The 20,777-nt window shown below is 41.5% G+C and overlaps 1 protein-coding gene across 1 annotated transcript in view; it reads left to right on the top strand.

Moving 5' to 3' along the window:
* LOC120771279 overlaps nucleotides 1-20,777 on the top strand; it is a 36,713-nt gene that overhangs the window by 5,288 nt on the left and 10,648 nt on the right. The window lies entirely within an intron of this gene.

Genomic DNA, 20,777 nt, shown 5'->3' with positions numbered 1-20,777 from the left:
GTTATTGCTAGTATTTTATATTTGTGAGTATTTAAAGGATTTAATTCTTCTAAACTCTTTTCTAATGTAGCTATTTAGTTAAGGTTATTTTTATTTATTTTGAGGTTAGGTTTTCTAACCTAATTTTTGTAATAATAGTTTTCTTTTTAATAATATAACACGATACAGACCAGTGCAAAGGAATGTCTCTAATTTGTGATAATTGCAAAATATATACACATCATCAAGATAAGTTTTTTCAGACAACACGAAAGAGAACCCAACCAAACGATATCAGCAGAGGCACGGTTTCATCTTTTTATTGTCCCCTTACGCGGTTATGGCCGAGTTTAGAACAGCGCGCTAGTCGTTCTTCCTTTGTCGCTATTTGGCGCCAATTGGAGATGCCAAGTTCAGCCAGGTCCTTTTCCGCCAAGTCTTTCCAATGCCAACGAAGTGGAGGTCTTTCTCTTCCTCTGCTTCCCCCTGCAGGTACTTCGTCGAATACTCTCAGAGCTTGAGTGTTTTTATCCATTCGTACGACATGAATTCGTTGAACTATATCAATGCCGCTTTATATCTCGTACAGCTCATCGTTCCATCGAATGCGATATTTGATCTTTATGCGTCGAGAGAGGGCTTTACTTCTCAATTGCCTACATAGTCCGAAGTAGCCCTGTTGGCAAGAGTTATTCTGTGTTGGAATTCGAGGCTGATGTTGTTGTGGGTGTTAATGCTGGTTCTAGTCGAAATTATCTATTTCGAAGTTGTGACTGTAAACAGTGACATGGGACCCAAGGCGTGAGTGCGACGACCGTTTGTTGTAGAACCACGACCTATATATGTATATGTATGTAAGCTCTACGTCGTCATGTATATAGTATAATTAACAGCTTGAAAATCCAACGAATGCGCTGCTGAGCCATTTCGTACGCATGGATAAAGATGATCCAGTGAAAAGCTCCTTCGGTTCGTGACGAATCGGTGGACTACTAAAGAAAAGGCGCCTATGCATCCAATTGTAAAAAAGACTATTGACTAATGGGCCGGTCTGCACTTGGAATGTACAACTGTCGTGACCTTACAAAGCACCGTTCCCACGCCAGTCGGGCCTAAGTAAGCTGAACGGACCCGGATTTTTCTCCGGCCAAAGACTGTTATCACGGCAATATTCTTCAAAAGTTCTTCAGGAATGTTTTTTGTCGCTACTACAACAAAAATCTCGCAAAGGCGAGAGAATATAGCATTATCGGCAAAGGCCGACCCACAGTTGTAGTGTCAAAGACGAAGAAGAATAGGAAGTATTCTCTAGAAGTTTTGGATTCGTGAATCTATGGCTGTCCGCTTCCGGACTCTGCATAATAACAATATAAGAAATGGAAATTTAAACTGCGGTTTACTGTTTCTCTTGTTCTACGAGTGGACGGATCTGTACGCAGTGAAAAAATGCATTTCGAAGCAGATTTGAAAGACAGATCTGTAAGCAAGGGATCCTATCTTGGAACTGGAGTACAAGCTCAACCCGAGAGTTTGGAAAAGTATCCGTATTTCAGAGAAAAAAAACATATTAATAAAGGCCTAGCATTTGGGTAAAAAAGAGGTGCTCGTTAATAGGACAATTCGGTCTACGTACTCACTGAAAATGGAACTATTCCACTAAATCTTAACTTGATAATCTGTTTTGGTTCATAAATACAAACTCAGGTGTGTGAAGTTACTTATACCAAGCAATTCAGATTTCTCTGTGTAGCCTTTCAGGTCAGAAATACACTACACAGCCAACTCCTTACCGAACCCACAATCGAACGAACAACTTTCATGCGTAGGCAAAGCATTTGGCTACAGTGGGACACAGTACTTAAATATTCTTTTACCTTTTGTTATAAATATCGCATTCAGATCTCTTTGACGCTCTTAATCGGATGGCATTTAACCATCGCGTTGGCCTTTTCGCTTTTGCTTTTTTGTTGAAAGCCGCTCGAAAAGGGAAACTCCAATAAAGCGCTTTTTTGCCTTTCATTATTTTGTGATTAGATAATCATCTTTTTTTTGAGTTTCTCAAATAATTTTTCTTCTACAAAGAATTACATACAGACATATCGCTTGTTTGCTAGAAGAGCTTCACCCTTAAAAGTGTTTAAAAGTGATGAAAATCCGATTTAAAAATTTTAATTCAGTAAACTTTTTCAGCATACAAAGTAAATTAAAGGAACGAGAAACTACAGTTTAAAGACGCCGTTATGATATTGTAATAGAGGACGTTTATATTTAAATAAACTCGAGTTTAAGTTGGTGTTTATGCACAAATCTGAAATGCTTAAGAAACTGTGAGTTTAACTTGAAGTTTTTAAACCTTTCTCTCGAAAACGCGTAACTTAGACTCAGCAGATGTTCTGATCGTCCATGCCTCTGCTCCATATGAAGGAGATGATGAGTCACATGTAGAATTTGGTGTTTGTTCGTCGAGAAAGGACTTTACTTTTCAATTGCCTACTCAGTCCGAATTAGCACCTGTTGGCAAGAGTTTCAAGGTGCTACTTCGTTATTTTTGGTGTTTATACTGGTTCCAAAGTAGAGGAAACTATCTACCACTTCGAAGTTATGATTGTCAACAGTGGCGTGGGAGCCAAATCTGTTTGTTTGATGACAGGTGATATTTTGATTTGCCCTCGTTCACTACCAGACCCATTTGATTCGCGCTTCTTTGTCTAACCTGAGGAAAGCTAAACTAACGACGCGATTGTTAAGGCCAATGATATCGTTGTCATCAAGGTACGCTAGCAGTTGTACAACCTTGTTGAAGATTGTACCTTCTCTATTCAGATCTGTAGCTCGAATTATTTTCTCCTAGAGTAGATTGTAGGGAGTCGCCTTGCCCGAAATCTCGTTTGGTATCGAACGGCTCGGAGAGGTCTTTCCCGATTCTGGCGGAGCTTTTGATATTACTCAACGTCAGTTTAGACAGTCGTGTTAGTTTTGTCGTGATACCAAATTCAGACAAAGCGGCATAAAGGTAGCTCATTTTCCTGCTGTAAAAGGCAGCTTTAAAATCGACGAATCACGTGTCTTTTCCAAACTTTGGCGCATTTTGAATATCTGATCGGTTGTTGATTTTCCAGGCCTGAAGTTAAAAACTGTTAAAAAGCTGATTGGACCCACACTGGTAAGGTCCATACCCACACTGGTAAGGTCCCAATCAGTTTTTTAACGGTGGGCTTTAATCTTTCACACAATACGCTCGATAAAACATAATATGCGATATTGAGGAGGCTTATCTCACGGTAGTTGTCGGAGATTGTGGTGTCTCCTTTTTTGTGGATGGGGGAGAGCACACTTAAATTCCAATCGTCGAGCATGCTTTCGTCCGACCATATTCTACAAAGATCTGATGCATGCTTCTTATTAGTTCTTCGTCCCCGTATTTGAAAAGCTTGGTCGGCAATCCATAGTTCCCCGCCGCTTTGTTGTTCTTCAGACGGGTAATTACTATTCGAACTTTCATGGTCGGGCAATGGAACGTCTGCTCCATTGTCATCGATTGGGGAATCGGGTTCGCCTTCTCCTGGTGTTATGCTTTCACTGCCATTTAGGAGGCTGGAGAAGTGTTCCCTACATAATGTTAGGCACCGGTTACCAGATCGGTTACCAGAAAATCGTTTGGCTGTCTGTTGTGATTGCAGATTCTCGACGTCAAACTTTCCATGTGTTTGTGTCGTTTTTGCTGCACAGAGGCGGGTGATACGCACGTCTTACGCACTGGAGACGTGTCTTCCGTCTGGAGGCTTTTCAATCCGGAGACAGCCAGGTAGTTCGGTGAATTTTTCTATGCTGGAATCTTGTACTACAGATAACCATATTTCGGGCCGCGGCGAAGTCGATTAGCCTCCACCCTTTTGGGGACGTTTCATAATGGAGGCTGAATTTATTGACCGTTGTGCCAAAGATACCTTCCTTGCCCACCCTGACGTTAAAGTCACCAAGCATGATTTTGACATCGTGGCGGGGACAGCTCTCATAGGTGTGCTCCAAGCGCTCATAGCAGAAATCTTTGGTCACATCGTTCTACATTTAAAGAATTTCGCTTTGATGCGGATTGTGGCTAGACGTTCAGCAACCTCGGTAAATGCCAGGACTCGGTGACGGAGTCTCTCCCACCAAGAATTCCACACAGATTTTGTGCTCCTTTATACGATCACTGTAGTAAATGCCACACGGACCTACACGTCTCAGTCCTTGTCCCGTCCATCATCGCACTTCTTGGACTGGGGGATGTCAGCTTTTACTTTCATGAGGGTATCAACCAGTTTTGCAGCAGCATCTCCCAATTGAGGGATCGGACATCACAGGTGCATTCCCTTAAATCATAGCCCTTATTACGTTTGCTGTGGTCGTCATCAAAAATGGCGTTTCTCTTCCGAGGTTGTTGTTTACTTTTCATTGGGGGTGTTTTTTACGTAGCGGGTCCCAAACCCAACGCACAACCCTGGGGAGGGGAAGCTTCGCCTTTTCACTTAAGCTCGCCTTCAAACGGATGTTTTTTGGCTACCCAGTGGATTCTTGGTCTAAGACCGGAGCTGCTTGAGCCTTATGTAAAAGAATCGTTTTTGGTCGCTCCCAAGTGAATGGCGCTCAGAGAACTTTCCTCACTTGCGTTAACTTCTATAATGACGGCTATGAGCTCGTATCTGGCAATACTATACATCTTTGAAAGGTCTTGACATAACCTACAAAACGACGCTGTGCATATTAGTTTGGATATTGCGTTCAACAGTAACAGACATGTAAACATGGAATCCACTAACGCCGAAATTCGCGCTATTTTAAAGTTTTCCTTCGTTAAAGGCAATCCGCTAGAGAAACGTTCCGTGGCATTAATGGTGTTTCGGGAGATGGTACTTTATCATTTCGAACTGCGGGAGAATGGTTTCGACGATTTAGAGCAGGTGAAAACGACACCATGGATAAGCAAGCCGCGGAAGACCTGTGACGATGAATACCGATCAAATCATGGAAAAAATCGCACACAAAAAAGCTTGATGTTTGAGTGCCGCATGATTTGACGCAAAAAAAAAAAACCTTCTGGACTGAATTAACGCCTGCGATATGCTGTTGAAATGGAACGAACTCGACCCATTTGTGAAGCGGATGGTGACTAGCGACGAAAAATTGATCACATTATATACCATATCAAGCGAAAACGGTTTTGGTCGAAGGCCGGTGAATCGTCCCAAACAGTGGCCAAGCCGGGATTGACGGCCAGAAAGGTTTGGTTGTGTGTTTGGTGGGATTGAAAGGGAATCATCCACTATGAGTTGCTCCCATATGGTCAGACACTTAATTCAGGCGATCGAACAGAAGCGTCCAGAATTGGCCACGCCAGACCACACACTTCGTTGATGACTCGTCAGAAGCTATGGGAGCTCGGATGGGAGGTTTTATCGCCAAGTGATTATCACCTATTCCTGTCCATGGCGAACGCCCTTGTTGGTGTAAAGTTGAACTCAAAAGAGGCTTGTGAAAAGTGGCTGTCCGAATTCTTCGCAAATAAGGAGGGGGGCTTCTACGAGGGGGGTATTATGAAGTTGCCGTCTAGATGGAAACAGATTATCGAACGAAACGGCGCATATTTGAACTAAATCCGATCACTGTAACACTTTTTATAAAGCATTGAATAAAGAGCAAAAAAGCGGAAGGGAGATATTTGACAACCTAATATGCAAACGGAACGATCAAAAACATGCCCTTGTATTGAAAACTTTTTCATTTGCGAAAAATCTTCACGAAATTTTGCACGATTTATGCTTTGAAATTTTTTAGATCGGACCACTATAGCATAAAGTTGCATACAAACTGATCGAACACAATCAGGTTCTTTTATGGAATTTTTTGTACTTGTGAAGGGTATTCTAACATTTATACCCTGAACATGGTATATTAAGTTTGTCACGAAGCTTGTAACACCCAGAAGCAAGCATCGGAGACCCTATAAAGTATATATATAAATGAAGAGTATGTTGAGCTGAGTCGATTTAGCCATGTTCGTCTGTCTGTCCGTCTGTCCGTCTGTCTGTCTGTATATATACGAACTAGTCCCTCAGTTTTTAAGATATCGTTTTGAAAATTTTGCAAACGTCATTTTCTCTACAAGAAGCTGCTCATTTGTCGGAACTGCCGATATCGGACCACTATAACATATAGCTGCCATACAAACTGAACGATCCAAATCAAGTTCTTGTATGGAAAACTTTCACATTTGACAAGATATATTCACGAAATTTGGTATAGATTATTTTCTAAGGCAACAATGTAATCTCCGAAGAAATTGTTCAGATCGGTTGACTATAGCATATAGCTGCCATACAAACTGAACACATAGTTACTAAAAGAAATGCACCTGTGAAGGATATATTAGCTTCGATGCAGTCGAAGTTAACGTTTTTTTCTTGTTTTTCTTGTTTTCAAATTGATAAAACTACACATACACATGTAGAGTGGGTTTTAAGCATTTTCATTGATTGCCCCACCGCTTGCAATGAAATTAGAAAGAAAATACTTTACTCTCATAACGAGTGTGTTTTCATAAAGTACACAGTACTTAGCAATAAAATTAGTTGGCATTACTTTTCAAAATGATTATGAAGTTATTATATTTTGCACACACACATACACACATAGGATTGGTTGTGATGTGGTGTGTGTGTGTGTGTGTGCATCGACAATTGTAGCTGTTGCTCATAAGCTGGCGTTGCCATGTTTACACGAAGCAGCGAAAGCGACCCAGCGGCCAACGGCAGCGCAGAGTCAGCGGAACATTAGATAAAGTAGCTGTCGCCCCAACCCCCCAACCACTGCACACCGTAAGCCGAAAGTTGTACGCCGTAAGCCGAGTTTACGATGCCAAAAGTGTTGAGAAACTATTTCGAGCCAACTCTTGACTGCTGTCTGCTGACTTCGCTGCGCGGCCATTGCTGAATGGAGCCAACCGCCCGGCGTGGATTTTTAAGCGCTTAGCATGAGTTGGAGGGGGAGGCGGGTGGTTCGGCGGCGGCGGCATAGCGATGTGTTGAGTATTTGTTGAATTCCTCTACACTTGTTATAATTCCTGCACGTTCGTGGCGACATTGTAGGTGTGTGTGTGTGTTTATTCATCTATGTATGTATGTATGTATGTATTGGTTGTTGTTGTGCTCTTGCATCATAGGCATGCAGACACATACAGGCATACATATCATATATTTATTTATATATATTTCGAGTGTACAGCTTGTTGGTGACTATGGTGATGTTGTTGGTTGCAGTTGCGAATGAGCGGGTAGCGTTGGCGGTTAAATCGGTCATAAATGTGTGCGGCTGTGTGTGTGTGTGTGTGTGACAGACGGCGCTGAGGTCATGCTATTATAGCATATTCTTTCCGTATGCTTCCACTTGATTTCATATCTTTAGCCAACTTGCCCGTACAGTGTTGTAAATGTGCGCTAACACACACTCACACACACACACACACACACACACGCACATACAAACTTACTTAGTTACCAGTTCTGTGTGGGTGCGTGTAGCCATCTTGTTGGTTGTCGCTTTTATGGCTTTTGTTGCCATCATTGCTTGCTATTATTTTATTGCTATTGTTGTTGTTGTTGTTACTGCTGTGTTACAACTGCTTGCTTTGGTGTTTTTTGGTCGTTGCTGTTATTATTATTGCTATTGTTGTTGTTATTATTAATATTAGTCTTATTGTTGTTGTTGTTGTTTATTTTTCCCCATCAGTTTTCTGCTTTTGCTGTTGATTGAGATCACGTTACGTAAAGCGAAATTGCGTTAAGTTGTGTCGTGTGAAATGCCAAGTGCTTCGCAATGCCAACCGGCTTAGGGTTAGGCCGTGGCGGGGGGTGTGTTGGCTGCGCGGCACGCAGAGAAAGTGTTTTGTACTATGTACCAATGTTCGAAATGTATCAACGAGCTAGAGTCCTTTCTTGTTTTCTTTATTTTACGCTTGTTGTTGCTGTTGTTGTCCTTTCATTCTTTATTTTACGCTTGTTGTTGTTGCTCGTATGTTGTTGCATTTTGTATGTTTTCTGTTTTTTTCTTCACCATTTCTTGTTTCTTGTTAATTTTGTTGTTTACTTTTGTTCGCCCACCTCCGCACCCCCGCCGCACATTGTTGTTGGCTTCAACTTTCTCTCCGTTGTTTTGTTTGCTTTCACTTCTAAGGTGCAGTTGATGGGTGTACATAACTGGAAAATCGCTTCATTATCGTCAAAGTATACCACCGCAATTGTTGTTGCTGTTGCCGTTGTTTACTGCTGTTACTGTTATTATTGTTTGTTACCCATTACTCAATGTGTTTTTCTGCGCCTGTGTTTTTTACACGCACTAATTTCCATGCACCCACACACACAGGCTTATATACGCACATACATGCATATATGTATGTATGTATATAGGCTTACGAGTTGTGTTCGTATTGGGTTTCGGAAAATTTCGTTCATTGTTTCGGTTTTGATACTTTTTCAATTGTCTTGAAATGCTAGAAACATGAGTTGTTTCAACGCTGTTTTCAAGATCGAGATATTTAAAAAGTGATCTCTTATATTGTGTCAAAAAAGTACCTGGAAAACGGAAAATATTTCATTATTCTTCAATATTTATTTTGTCGCCTTCAAAGTAATCACCACCAGATGCAATACACTTATGCCAACGAATTGTGCAGTCCTCGACCACTTTCATGAGCACTTTTCGGGCCTTCAGCTCCTTCGGCAAATTTTGTTTTATCTCTTCGATCGACTGAAAACGGCTTCCAAGGACCGCCAATTTCAGACAGGAAGCCAAATGTGGTGAATTCGGTAGTTGATCGATGGTACTCATTGCGTTTATGTCTTTAAATTCGGTCACAATCGTGGCTCGATGCGATGGCGCATTATCATCGTGTAAAATCCATGAATTGTTTTTTCACAATTTCGGCTGTTTTCGACGAATGTTCTTACGCAAACGCCTTAATAACGCCCAATCGAACTACTTATTGACCAACTGTCCTTCCGGAACAAATTCATGATGCACCAAATCACGAATATCGAAAAAAGCAATGAGCATCACCTTGATTTTTGAGCAGCTTTGGTGTGGTTTTTTGATTTCGGCTCGTTCTTTCCTTCCATTCCGATGATTGTTGACTTGTTTGTATGTCAAACTCATAAACTCATGTCTCATCAGCAGTTATAATGCTCTCCATGAATGTGGGATCGGATTTTGCACGATCTAGCAAGCCCAAAGAGACCTGTTTAATCATGAAAATCATTTGAACGGACTCGCGAGTGATGTCGAGCAGCTGCCGTAAAGAAACCGGTTGACAGATCGCGCTCATATTTGGCATAGTAATGTACAGTCCTACCATGCGATTGAACCAATTGTCGAAGCAATTTTGCCACTATAGTTGAGGAATCTCCAAAACATGCATTCTGAACGCATCGAACGTTGACCTCTTAGTTCAAGTCAGAACTATACGGTGGTTGACTCATTAATCGGTGTTTTGAGTGCTAAAAATGCAGTTGTTGTGTATTACCCACAATATACTGTTCTGTATTGTTCTAGTGGAATGTTCAGATTAAAAAAAAAACGGCCATCATTCGGCTTAACTGAAACACTCATACAATCGTCTGATTTTTACTTTCAGGCTCAAGCGCGTCAATTCATTATTCATCACCTATCACGATGTAATAGTCGTGTTTCGAAGCACAAATTGTATGGGATCTAATGCGAAAAATTTGGTTACAGTCAAATGTTCATTCAATATTGAATGTATGCTGGTTTCACTAGATCCTATATGGTTGCTAAATCCTGAAAAATAAAAAGTAACCTACGTTTGTAAAACCCGAAGGGAACTATCGGAGCTATGGAGAGCTCAATCGATTTAGCCATGTCTATCCGTCTGTATATATCCAGATCATCCATTTCGAGGTTCCTTACATTTTTTAAGAAAAAACACAGACTTAAAATTTAATATTGAATGTTTATTATCATCCTTTGGCATTTATTTTTTGAAGATTATCTCTTTCAAATGTTGGCCGCGCCTACGTCTCAGATGGTCCAACGGTTGAGTCCAATTTTCGATGACTCGTTCGAGCATTTCGACTGGTAACTGGCGAATGACACGCGTAATGTTTTGCTTCTAGGTCTGAATAGACTTTACATATAGCCACAGAAAAAAGTCTAACGGTGTGATATCGCACGATCTTGGTCCTCACCGAAGTGTTCTCCCAATAAATCTATTGATTAATGCGATGTGCGGCTAGTGGCGCCGTCTTGTTAAAAGCAAATATCGCCGAGATCACGAGCTTCAATGCCTGAAAATAATCGATTATCATGGCGCGATAACGGTCGCCTTTGACGGTTACGTTCTCACCGGCATAATTTTTGAAGAAGTATTAACCGATTATTCCACCGGCCCACAAACCACACTAAACCGTTGTTTTTTCTGGATGAAATGACAGATCTTTAATCTCTTTAGGTTGCCCTTCGCCCGAAATGCGGCAATTTTTCTTGTTTATATACACATAGGAACAGATATTGGCCTCATCGCTGAACCAAATTTGGATCGGAAACGTCGGATCTTCTTAGAACTTTTTTTCGGCTGGGTGTTAAAAAGTTTGAGTTTCTGGGTCTTTAAAACTTTAATTCCGTTGGGTTCGTCTGGTTGGCTAAAGCTCTGGAACTGTGGTTACAAAAAAGAAATGCCAAAAGGATTTTAACTTTTCTTCTACAGAACAACTTTGACAATTGACATCCAGCAAGATTGTTAGCTTCACCAGACCTTTGCACAGACATTGGCAAAGACTCCTACAATAAGAAAAATACTAATTTTTCAGGGTGTAATAAGCTCCATGAACCCCTTACACTGTCCTTCGGACCATAGTGAACTACTGATCACTCAAGTAAACTAAATTTCTTGGGAATTATAGTTTCCCTGGTGCCCAGCTCTGAACATTTCCTGCAGTCTTCTCGAGCTGTCAGCCCTATTCTGCTTCCATGTGCCGCCACTAAACAGTGACCAGTTAGTATTCCGACTATATATTAAATTCAAGCATAGTTTTTCGCTGGTGAACTAATTACAAGTACTGAGTAGTCTTGCCAACCGCCAAAAAGTTACTGACATTCGACATCTTCGATTGAAATGTCGGGTAACTTCTATCACATTTAAAAACAACGCGTTCGTACGGAAATCGCCACTATGTTGCTATTATGAGTCAAAACATATTCTACAAATAATTTTTAGGTACATATGTCACCAAGTTGACAGTTTCAATAAAAATACATCAGTCGGAAAAACTCCAGAATTTAGATGACTGCCCCACGTATTCTTTCGATATTTATCGCAAACTGAAAGAGGAGGCGATACTGACCTTTAAAATAAAATATCTTGAACTTGACCTCGATTTTCTGTTGGAGCTGTAGGTGTTTTTTTCGCAATTATTATCACATATCACATTAAAGAAGATTGAGATAACAGGAAGCAGATAGAGTGAACAACTTAAAGGCTTGTTCGGATTAGAAATGAAATGAAATGTAAATGGGTTTTTGCTGTGTGTGGATCTTTCCAATGGGTCTGGCAGTGAACGAGGGCAAGACGAAATATCTCCGGTCATCAAACAAACAGTCGTCGCACTCGCGACTTGGCTCTCACGTCACTGTTGACAGTCATAACTTTGAAGTTGTAGATAATTTCGTCTATTTAGGAACCAGTATTAACAGCACCAACAATGTCAGCCTAGAAATCCAAGGCAGGATTGCTCTTGCCAACAGGTGCTACTTCGAACTGAGTAGGCAATAGAAAGGAAAGTCCTCTCTCGACGAACAAAAGCCAAACTCTATAAGTCGCTCATAATTCCCGTCCTGCTATATGGTGCAGAGGCTTGGACGATGACAGCAACCGATGAGTCGACGTTACGAGTTTTCGAGAGAAAGGTTCTGCAAAAGATTTATGGTCTTTTGCGCATTGGCCACGGCGAATATCGCATTCGATGGAACGATGAGCTGTACGAGATATACGACGACATTGACATAGTTCAGCGAATTAAAATGAACGGCTACGCTGGCTAGGTCATTTTGTCCGGATGGACGAAAACACTCCAGCAGTATTCGACGCAGTACCCGCCAGGGGAAGCAGAGGAAGAGGAAGACCTCCACTCCGTTGGAAGGACCAAGTGGAGAAGGACCTGGCTACGCTTGGAATATCCAATTGGCGCCACGTAGCGAAAAGAAGAAACGACTGGCGCGCTGTTGTTAACTCGGCTATAATCGCGTAAGCGGTGTCTACGCCAATTAAGAAGAAGAAGAAGGATCTTTCCATCGTTGTTAAGCTGGGGCTATTCATTTATTGAAGCCTTACTGCAGTCGGATTAAGCTGGTTAACTTTTCCATAGCTGGCCAGTTTCAACGGTTGGAAAGTCGCGCCCAGCAAGCTCCTGGAATTATTCAGAGTGCTCGACCTTTGTGACCTTATGTGATATAGGAGAGGACCCAATAGACCACAGGTTGCAGTGCAAAACCTCAATTTTTTTCTATCTATCTATAAAGTAAAATGCTTTCGAACAAAGCTTATTCTGATGAACTTTGAAGACTACCATGTTGCGGTAGTTCTTACTAGGCCCAGAATTCATTAAATAAATGAGAGTATTTCTTAGTCCGCTAAGGATTTATGACGCCTCATCGTGCTGAACCTGCAAGTAATTCCAATTTGTTCCATCATCCTTGCTGCTCTATAACTTAACTGCTTACGCTCCATTTGGCGGCAACTCAAAGAACCTTTCATAACATCTCTTTGAAATTTCCAATTTACCGTTACTTTCTGAGTTGCATCTGTATGTGTATATGTACACAGACTATAAGCTAACATTTGTTGGCGTCTCTATGTATTTGTTTTGATGCAATTTCCATGCTTCCCACTTTGCTAATGGATAATATTGCGACATTTTCAGTTTTCTGCTCCCCACTCATTTCTTTTGTGGATTCCTAGTTTTTATACTTTTGCTAGCAACAGGTATGTACATGTTTATTCATTTGTGTGCGTGTGCAAGTACTTTTCCCCCTTGGGAATTTGCAATTGCATTACCGTTTTTTGTTAATGAAATATTGAGCTTGCGGACTCGTCGAACATATGCAGCGAGTTCCTCGGCTAAATTGGCGACCATTCCGTTGAAGTTGTTTTGACACTTCTTTCGGTAACATTTATTGAATCAAAGAAGGAGTAAAAAGTCTTCTCAACTTGGACTTAGCAGTTATATACCTTGACAGCTTTCAGGGTTCAAGTGTTAAAATTCTTTATACTATGTATGATCGAGATTCTTACTGTGTCTAAATCCATATGAATGATAAGTATAGCGAACTCAGCTCTTAGACCGAGGTAATCCTTCCTATTATTGCGCTGTAATAATAAGCATTCTAAGATACTTAGTAAGTTCCCGTTTCTACCTAAGACCACGGATAATGCTATAGAAATGAATTTAAATTAGGTCTCTTCCCTTCCAGAAAAGAGTGGGTGTGTTAATCGTGGTCTGTGGTAGTGTGTTGTCTTTTCAGCAAAATTTGATGCCAGAATCACCTTTCGTCTACCAGACCACTGCAGTGTCTTCCAAGCGGAGATCACAGCAATTGAAGAAAGCATTTTTGTTCTGACAAGCAGTGTTCTCTCAACAAGGAAGGCTTTGAAATTTTAGGGCTTCATCAAAGGTAGAGAAGGAATGCTTCGATCTCTTAGTGGATCTTACATTCTATTTCGCGATAAACTTGCATTAGGTTCCAGGACATAGCGACACCGTGAAGCACGCACCATGCTACAATTATACTCAGATAAAAGGGGTTTTTTTATTGCCTTTAGCTACTCGTACTTGTAGACCTTTAATCGACAAACATGTTGTAAATATAGCAGAGTCTCGGTGAAGTCAATCGCAAACTTGCTCAAAGTGAATGGAATATGGGCCGTCTATTAAAGTTCAAAAGGTATGACATATGAATTTTAGTAGGAATGCCAACAAGTCACTGTCTAATTGGCAGACAAGCCAGTAGACTGGGAACACTCTGCAATAACTATTGTAGAAACTGTCAGGAGGTGAAGGAGAACAGATAATAAAACACCTGCTATGCGAGTGCTAGACTTTCTGAATAGTTGCAACTATCGGACGAAGGTTTCTTGATGACGCTTCGGTTGTGGCACATATAAAGCTTTTTGTATTAATGAACTTTATTAGAAGCATAGGGTGGTTCAGATGGCACATTATGGACCGAGAGTGATTTTTGTGCCGCTGGTTTCATTATGGTCCTAGGTGCGTCGTCAGACATACACTCTACTTACCTACCTTTATTGGAGCCGGGTGTTACCGCTAAATGCTGCGAGCTCACTCAAACGGAGCCGTCATAGCCAGAATTAGACTAAGAAGTGCTAATTACAGAGGTGTTTCTAATAATTTTGCACAACCGGAACATTAGTAAAGTGAGGAATCCTTCTAACTACGAAAGAAAACTGGATACACTTAGTAAGAACTGCGGAGTACTAAGTACCCTGTGATGGAACCCGAAGCTCTATTCTTGATTTTACTGCTGGCCCAATTAGTCGTAAACTTACTCTCGAAATTATTATAAATTCCTACTCACAATATTTCCTACTGGGGCATATACAAACATATTACAAATGCATACATTTTGTATAAAAGGTCTTTGCTCAATATGCCTTTATCAGCCGCATGTACACACCTTAAAAAATAGGCGATATACTCGTAGTTTACAATTCGCCATACATTACAAGAGCAACGTTGTATCTATTCATAATTTTTTTATTAGAAAAAAATACAGTAATTTATGCTATCGCTTAATACTTCCACTACTTCCACTCATTCCAGGAAAAGATTAATTTTATACTGGCATAATTGTCCCTTTTTACACACATGCAAATAAACACTATACAGAATTTCAGTATAAAGGTGGGTCTTTTGCGAATGTAGTTCAGACAGTTGGCATTTATTTAAAGCCGTTTCCAATCCGCGTGGGTTGATAATATGTGCTTTTAAGCAGAAATCATATAATCATTTGTACCCACGTCAGCTCTGAAATATCCGTTGCAGCATGTATCGTTGCCGTACAACTCGGTTGACTCAAGGGCGTATTCGTCGAGCAGATCTAATATAACTATGATTAGTGTTTAACACTACAGTTTCCGTCACGTCGATGAAATATCGTAATACAATGAATCGATCGAGAATCTTTATCGAGTATCTATGGCGATGCGACATGAAGCGTCAGTGAAAATTCACAAATGTCATAAACGGCCAACAAAATCAGGGATTTTTTGAAAATTGCGAACCCAAAAAGATTAAAAACTTTGCTACAAATAATTCATCTTTAAACACAAAGATCGGATATGTCTTTAAAGCCTGCGAATATATAAGTTCTTATAAATTACACAAATGTGGTATATAAATAAATTTGACTCTGAAACCTATATCTTTCCTCTGAAACTCAAATATCCGCACTGTAGATTTTGCTATGGGTTGGTTGAGGCCATAGAGACATATTTAAGAACTTAGTTCTCTTCCAATCGTGGTTAAGTTAGGTTAAATGTCGATCCTAACACGGATCCCGAACTGCTGTGTTATCTAAAACTCTACAAATCGACAAAGCGCTTTGAGCCTATCACAAATTTGTTGAGACTGCTAATGCCAGTTTCGGCTATGTCTTCTGATTCGCCGAAGATGAGACTGTGGAAATTTTTCATCCTTAGCCTTGCAAAGGCTGCACAAGAAAGTGTCTGAATGTTCCCACGTCATCCTCATCCATACAAATTTGACAACGTGCGTCCGTCCAGATTTTTAGCCTTACTATTGCAGAAAGCTGAACTTTGCTAACGTTAAGTAGTTTCGAATATCTTCTACGATCTACCATAAGCCAAAGTGATCTTGCAGACGCGCGGGAGCGGGTCGTTGCCCAACGTCTGCTAAGCGCATAGAATCAGTGCTAGAACGCAAGACGCCAATGGACCTCCAACTCGATATCATTTTGATGTGAGCGAAGCACGGGTGCTCCTTCTTGCTAGCTCGTCGGCCTTGCAGTTTCTCTTGCTACTTCTAGTAAGGACCGACACTCCTTTAATAGCACAGTTAGCGTGTTCGGTGCTAGTGTCGCCGCTCGGCTGTCGAAACTTATAACTAGATTATGTTGTAGTTTGTACATATCAAAAGTGATCACATACTACCCTTGTGGGACATAGTTGCCATACAAAGTGATAGATCGGTGAAGTCCTTGACTTCTTGAACTTTTTATTTGGCAAGATATCTGCTCTAAATTTGGCATAGATTTTTGTTATTATTTTAGCGGTTATCTAGTACCCGTTTGGATCGTAAGGTTCGGGTTGGTTTTCATCGAAGTCATCTAATGGCAGGCCCAAGGTCGAAAGGCATGCTTAGAGTGATATATATTTGATATGTCGGGGTCGATTCTGGATAAGCAGGAGTTTAACCAGCTTAAGTATCCAGAACGAAGTAGCGCAAGGATCATTATAGATTTTTGGGCCAACTTGAGCTTCGCCTGCAGTGGGGGTTTGACTCCAAGTACGCCATTAACTTAAAGGTGGTCACTGAAGGTGTTGATGGATCCGCTGTGAATGGTGGCCAGTACTTGTCTAAAGTTAGTTGCGGCCGAAATCGGGTCAGCGTACTGTTCGATGTCGTCGACGTAATCAGGGAAAGGCCTCTTGATGTTCCTAGAAGGTGGCTTTGCTTCAAGCTGAGATGGTTTCTCCAAAAATGCAAAGTAGAAACTGCTTGGAGAGGAGTTGTTGTCTTTGTTGACCGGAAGCATCAAGAGGCATCCTGTAATCTTCCATAGTGCAGTATTTTGACACGTTTGAAACGTGCTCCTTTGCGCGAATGTAACACTTAAAATCTTAGGGTTGTTGAATCGGAATTTTACCGCAACCGACTGTAATCTTAAGATCCAGTTTCTACGCTTTCGACCAATTAATTCCACCGGTAGGTTTGGAATGAGTAGAACCGCAGATATCAACTGGTTCAATAACAACTTTTATTTATTTAAGGAAAAGGGCGCCATCTGTCGGTGCCAAAATGTTTACATATACCAATTTAAAATTGTGGACTTCCTGTCAATGATTTTTCTCGAAATTGAGAAGTTTTTGTTCTATTACAGTTACACCACTGCAGTGTGCTTGCTTTGGTTGTTGTCCCACCGATTGACAGACTTACTGAAACCACTTTCTTTGTCACGTTTGATTGCACCTTCTGATATGCGTCCTCATAATGGCGCACGTACTACATATACATCCACTCATGCATACATACTTACACAGAAACAAACATATATACATACGTACGAGTAGTTACACACATTTGCATATAGCCAGCCCCTAACTGCATTTGCTCCGGAGCGCTTTGTTGGGGCTTCTTCGCCGGCAAATTCAAATCAACAACGAACGTTTGGCGTCTTTTCGCTACATTAACAAAGCGAATGAATTGGAAAAGAATCGACATGGAAAGCCAGATTGTGCGAAATGCCAACGAAAACGTGTCCGTAATGACGTGCAGTTGAGCGGCGTTGCGCGGCGTTGCCTTGCGTTGTGTGCCGTTCAGCTGAGTTGAGTGCTTGTCCGACTGTCCTTGCTGTCTAAGACTAACACGCACACACACACAGATACGCACAGTTAAGTGGTTATAAGAACGCACAACAACAACAACAAACAACGTGACAACCACTAACGCAGCAACTTTGATACAATTGTCACTGCTGGCGTCGATGAAGCCCTGCCATTGGCAACAGTGAAGGGGGTGTGAGGCGGCAGAACGTGTAGTGCAAACAACATACGCATACCCCACAATCATATAAATAGTTACTTGTACTTGTTATGTTAAAAAAAAGGTAAAAACTACGAGGGCGGTCCGTTAAGAACTTGGAAACACCGCCCGATGGCGCCATACCATTAGACAACAACATCCTGTGTGTTTAACATGGGTACCTGCTGACGACAGTCTTACTCCACGGCGCTCAAAAGCACAGCGGATCAAAATAATGCGTTGATCAGCGCCCTGAGAATGCTAAGCATTTTCAGTACCAATTGCCAGTGTGGCATGGACACACTAACCACCTTGGTCGGGTTCGAGGCCCATCTAAAACCTCTGCCGTGCTTTGGGTCCGGCACCCGGTTGCAATGCAACTCCACATTCAACTGACAAGGTCAGTTCTTCCCGCATTTGGGTTTTAACCACAACCACCACGAATCTCCACAAAGGGCCAAACCCAATGAGCAGATTGGAGTTACCTCCAAGGGCTACTGCTCCCCGTGGTACCAGAATTAAGTCTTCGGTCAGACCTCGTAGCCGAAGCTACTACCAGTTGAGCATCCATACGGCTCTGGACTGGTGGCCAGGATATTAGTCGTCTCTTACGACAGGCATGCCTTACCACGGGTATATTCGGTTTCCCCCCCGAACCCAACGGGGAATCAGAGGTAGAGGAAGACCTTCACTCCGTTGGAGAAGAACCCACCTGCACTTGGCATCTCGAATTGGCGCCAAATTGCTGAAAGAAGAAACGACTGGCACACTAACTCGGCTATAACCGCGTAAGCGGCGTCTACCCCAATAAAAAAGAAAAAGAAGATCTACAACGATTACTTGGAGAAGGGCAACACACTTACAGGGCTCTATTAATCCGATATATTGGGACGATTTCATGCCGAATTGCAAAAAAAGACGAATCCATTTGGCGAAAAAAGTGATCCTGAAGAATTACAACATTTGTGCTCAAGCTTCGTCACCACAGCTATATCAGTCGAATTACCGCTATCAACACAAGCGACTTCCTTTTGTTTCCAAGCTTGGAAAAGTTACTCGCCAGACCGAAATTTCATTTGAATGAGGAGTTTATTGTCGTCCCCTACTTTGAAGACGTCCAGAAGTCGTCTTTTTTAGACTGATTAAAGAAGTTTCAGCATTGCGGGGCATTGTGTCGAGTTAATATTTTTCTTTTTCTTTTGCGTGCTAAGCGCTCTTCGGACCTTCCTCGTATTGCCTACTTGTGCTGGTTATTGTCCACAAAATATGTAAAAACTATGTACCCACTCCTAAATAACAATAACAGCAACAAGTTGGGATTGCATGGTGAAGTGTGTTGCGACGCGTTGCTATTGCCACAGGGCTGGCTATCATATTAAGGATACTGTGGTCACAATCAACTCAACTTTAATTCAATAACATAATTCACTCGGCCACCACCAACCGACCGCCTCGACCGTGCGCGCTGTTGACCATATTGCTCGCCACCTGCCGTTCCTCTCTCTTTCACCAGCTCCTGCGCACGCCACGAGACGAGAGTCGACACTGATCGGCTACGGTTGGCTTTGCATGTACCGTTATACACGAGTCGCTAAACTGCAATGCACACAAATACATCCATACTTAAATATGTATGTCTCCTCCTTTGCCGCCCCCGCATTGAGATTAAAGTGGAATTCGCCATTTTCTCTGCAATGTTTTCTATGGCAATTATTTATATTATTAAACCTGAAGAGTTGTCCAATTGTTTGCATTGCTAAGGTGGAGCAGTTCTGTTTTTTTCGCTCAATGTATATTTGAATGTGTGTGTGTGTGTGTAAATCAATAATGTACTCATATAATGAATCACTTTTTGCGATATTTGTGGGCCAGGCAGATGCTTGTAGCTTATATCTCGATTGTAGTACATTTTTTTTTTTTTTGCTGTACACAAGCCCCTACATATACATATACACTCATACATATGTATGTCGATGGACGCTGAAACCATTTGGGTGCGTTTGTATATATTTGTTTTTCATTTAATGTTGTTTGAAACAACTCATTTTGCGGCTTCCATCTATGACTTGTTGAATGACCCATTTTATTTGGACAAAATTGAAATGGTGGCACAGCGCCTAAGGCCGCTTGGACACAGGGACGTGCTGTTTTGGCGGGCCGCAGTGCTGGTTTTGCGTAGTGGCGGCGTGGCAGGGGGAGCAGCAGCTATTATGAAACCATTTCAGCAAAGTATATTGTGTTCAAACACACACACACACACACCAGCTCACACATGCATGCCGTTATGGTCAGCTGCCACGCGCGTAACCTCCTTTTGCACACAACATTCCCACATTTGTATGAGTGTGTGTGTGTTGTTGTTGTTAGGCATTTATTACGGAATGTTAGACAAACAGCGTGTCACATGTTGATTGTTACGAGTGCGTCAACGCCGTTCCGCCATAATTCGTTAAAATTTGAGTGGTTATGTCTGGTGCGGGGCGTTGCTCAATAGCCGGTGTCGGATGTCTAACCCTTGGCGTTCTTGGCAACACACTTACAAGCGCTGTTGCTTAACGGTTAGAGTGAAAAAATGCTTTTTTTATGCTGTTTTTCATGTTTTTTATTTAAAAAATGTGGAAATTTAACAAATAATTATAGAAAAGAAAAATAAAAGTTTGATTTCAAGGCGTCAGCAATGAGTTTGAATAATATTTTTTTCTTTAAAAAAAATTTTTCAAGTGAGCACCGTTCTCGATTCTCACATCCTCAAAAAGTCAATTGGGAATCTCTATGGATACAGGATTTGTCCGGAAAGTAATAGGACTGAGTCGATATAAAAAAATTTATTGAACCAATTGTTACAATTCTTTAAGAACATTCAAAATGGGAGGTGCATGCTACTTGGATCCCCTTTCAACGGCCCTTTCAGGCAGGAAACAAAAAAAGTTAGGGCGGGCCACATCTGTGCTGTAAGGCGGCTGCGAAAGCGTT

Source organism: Bactrocera tryoni, chromosome 3 (assembly GCF_016617805.1).
Source record: "Bactrocera tryoni isolate S06 chromosome 3, CSIRO_BtryS06_freeze2, whole genome shotgun sequence".
Taxonomy (NCBI): Eukaryota; Metazoa; Arthropoda; class Insecta; order Diptera; family Tephritidae; genus Bactrocera; species Bactrocera tryoni.
The sequence above is the reverse complement of the archived record's forward strand: the minus strand, read 5'-3'. Positions and strand labels throughout refer to the sequence as shown.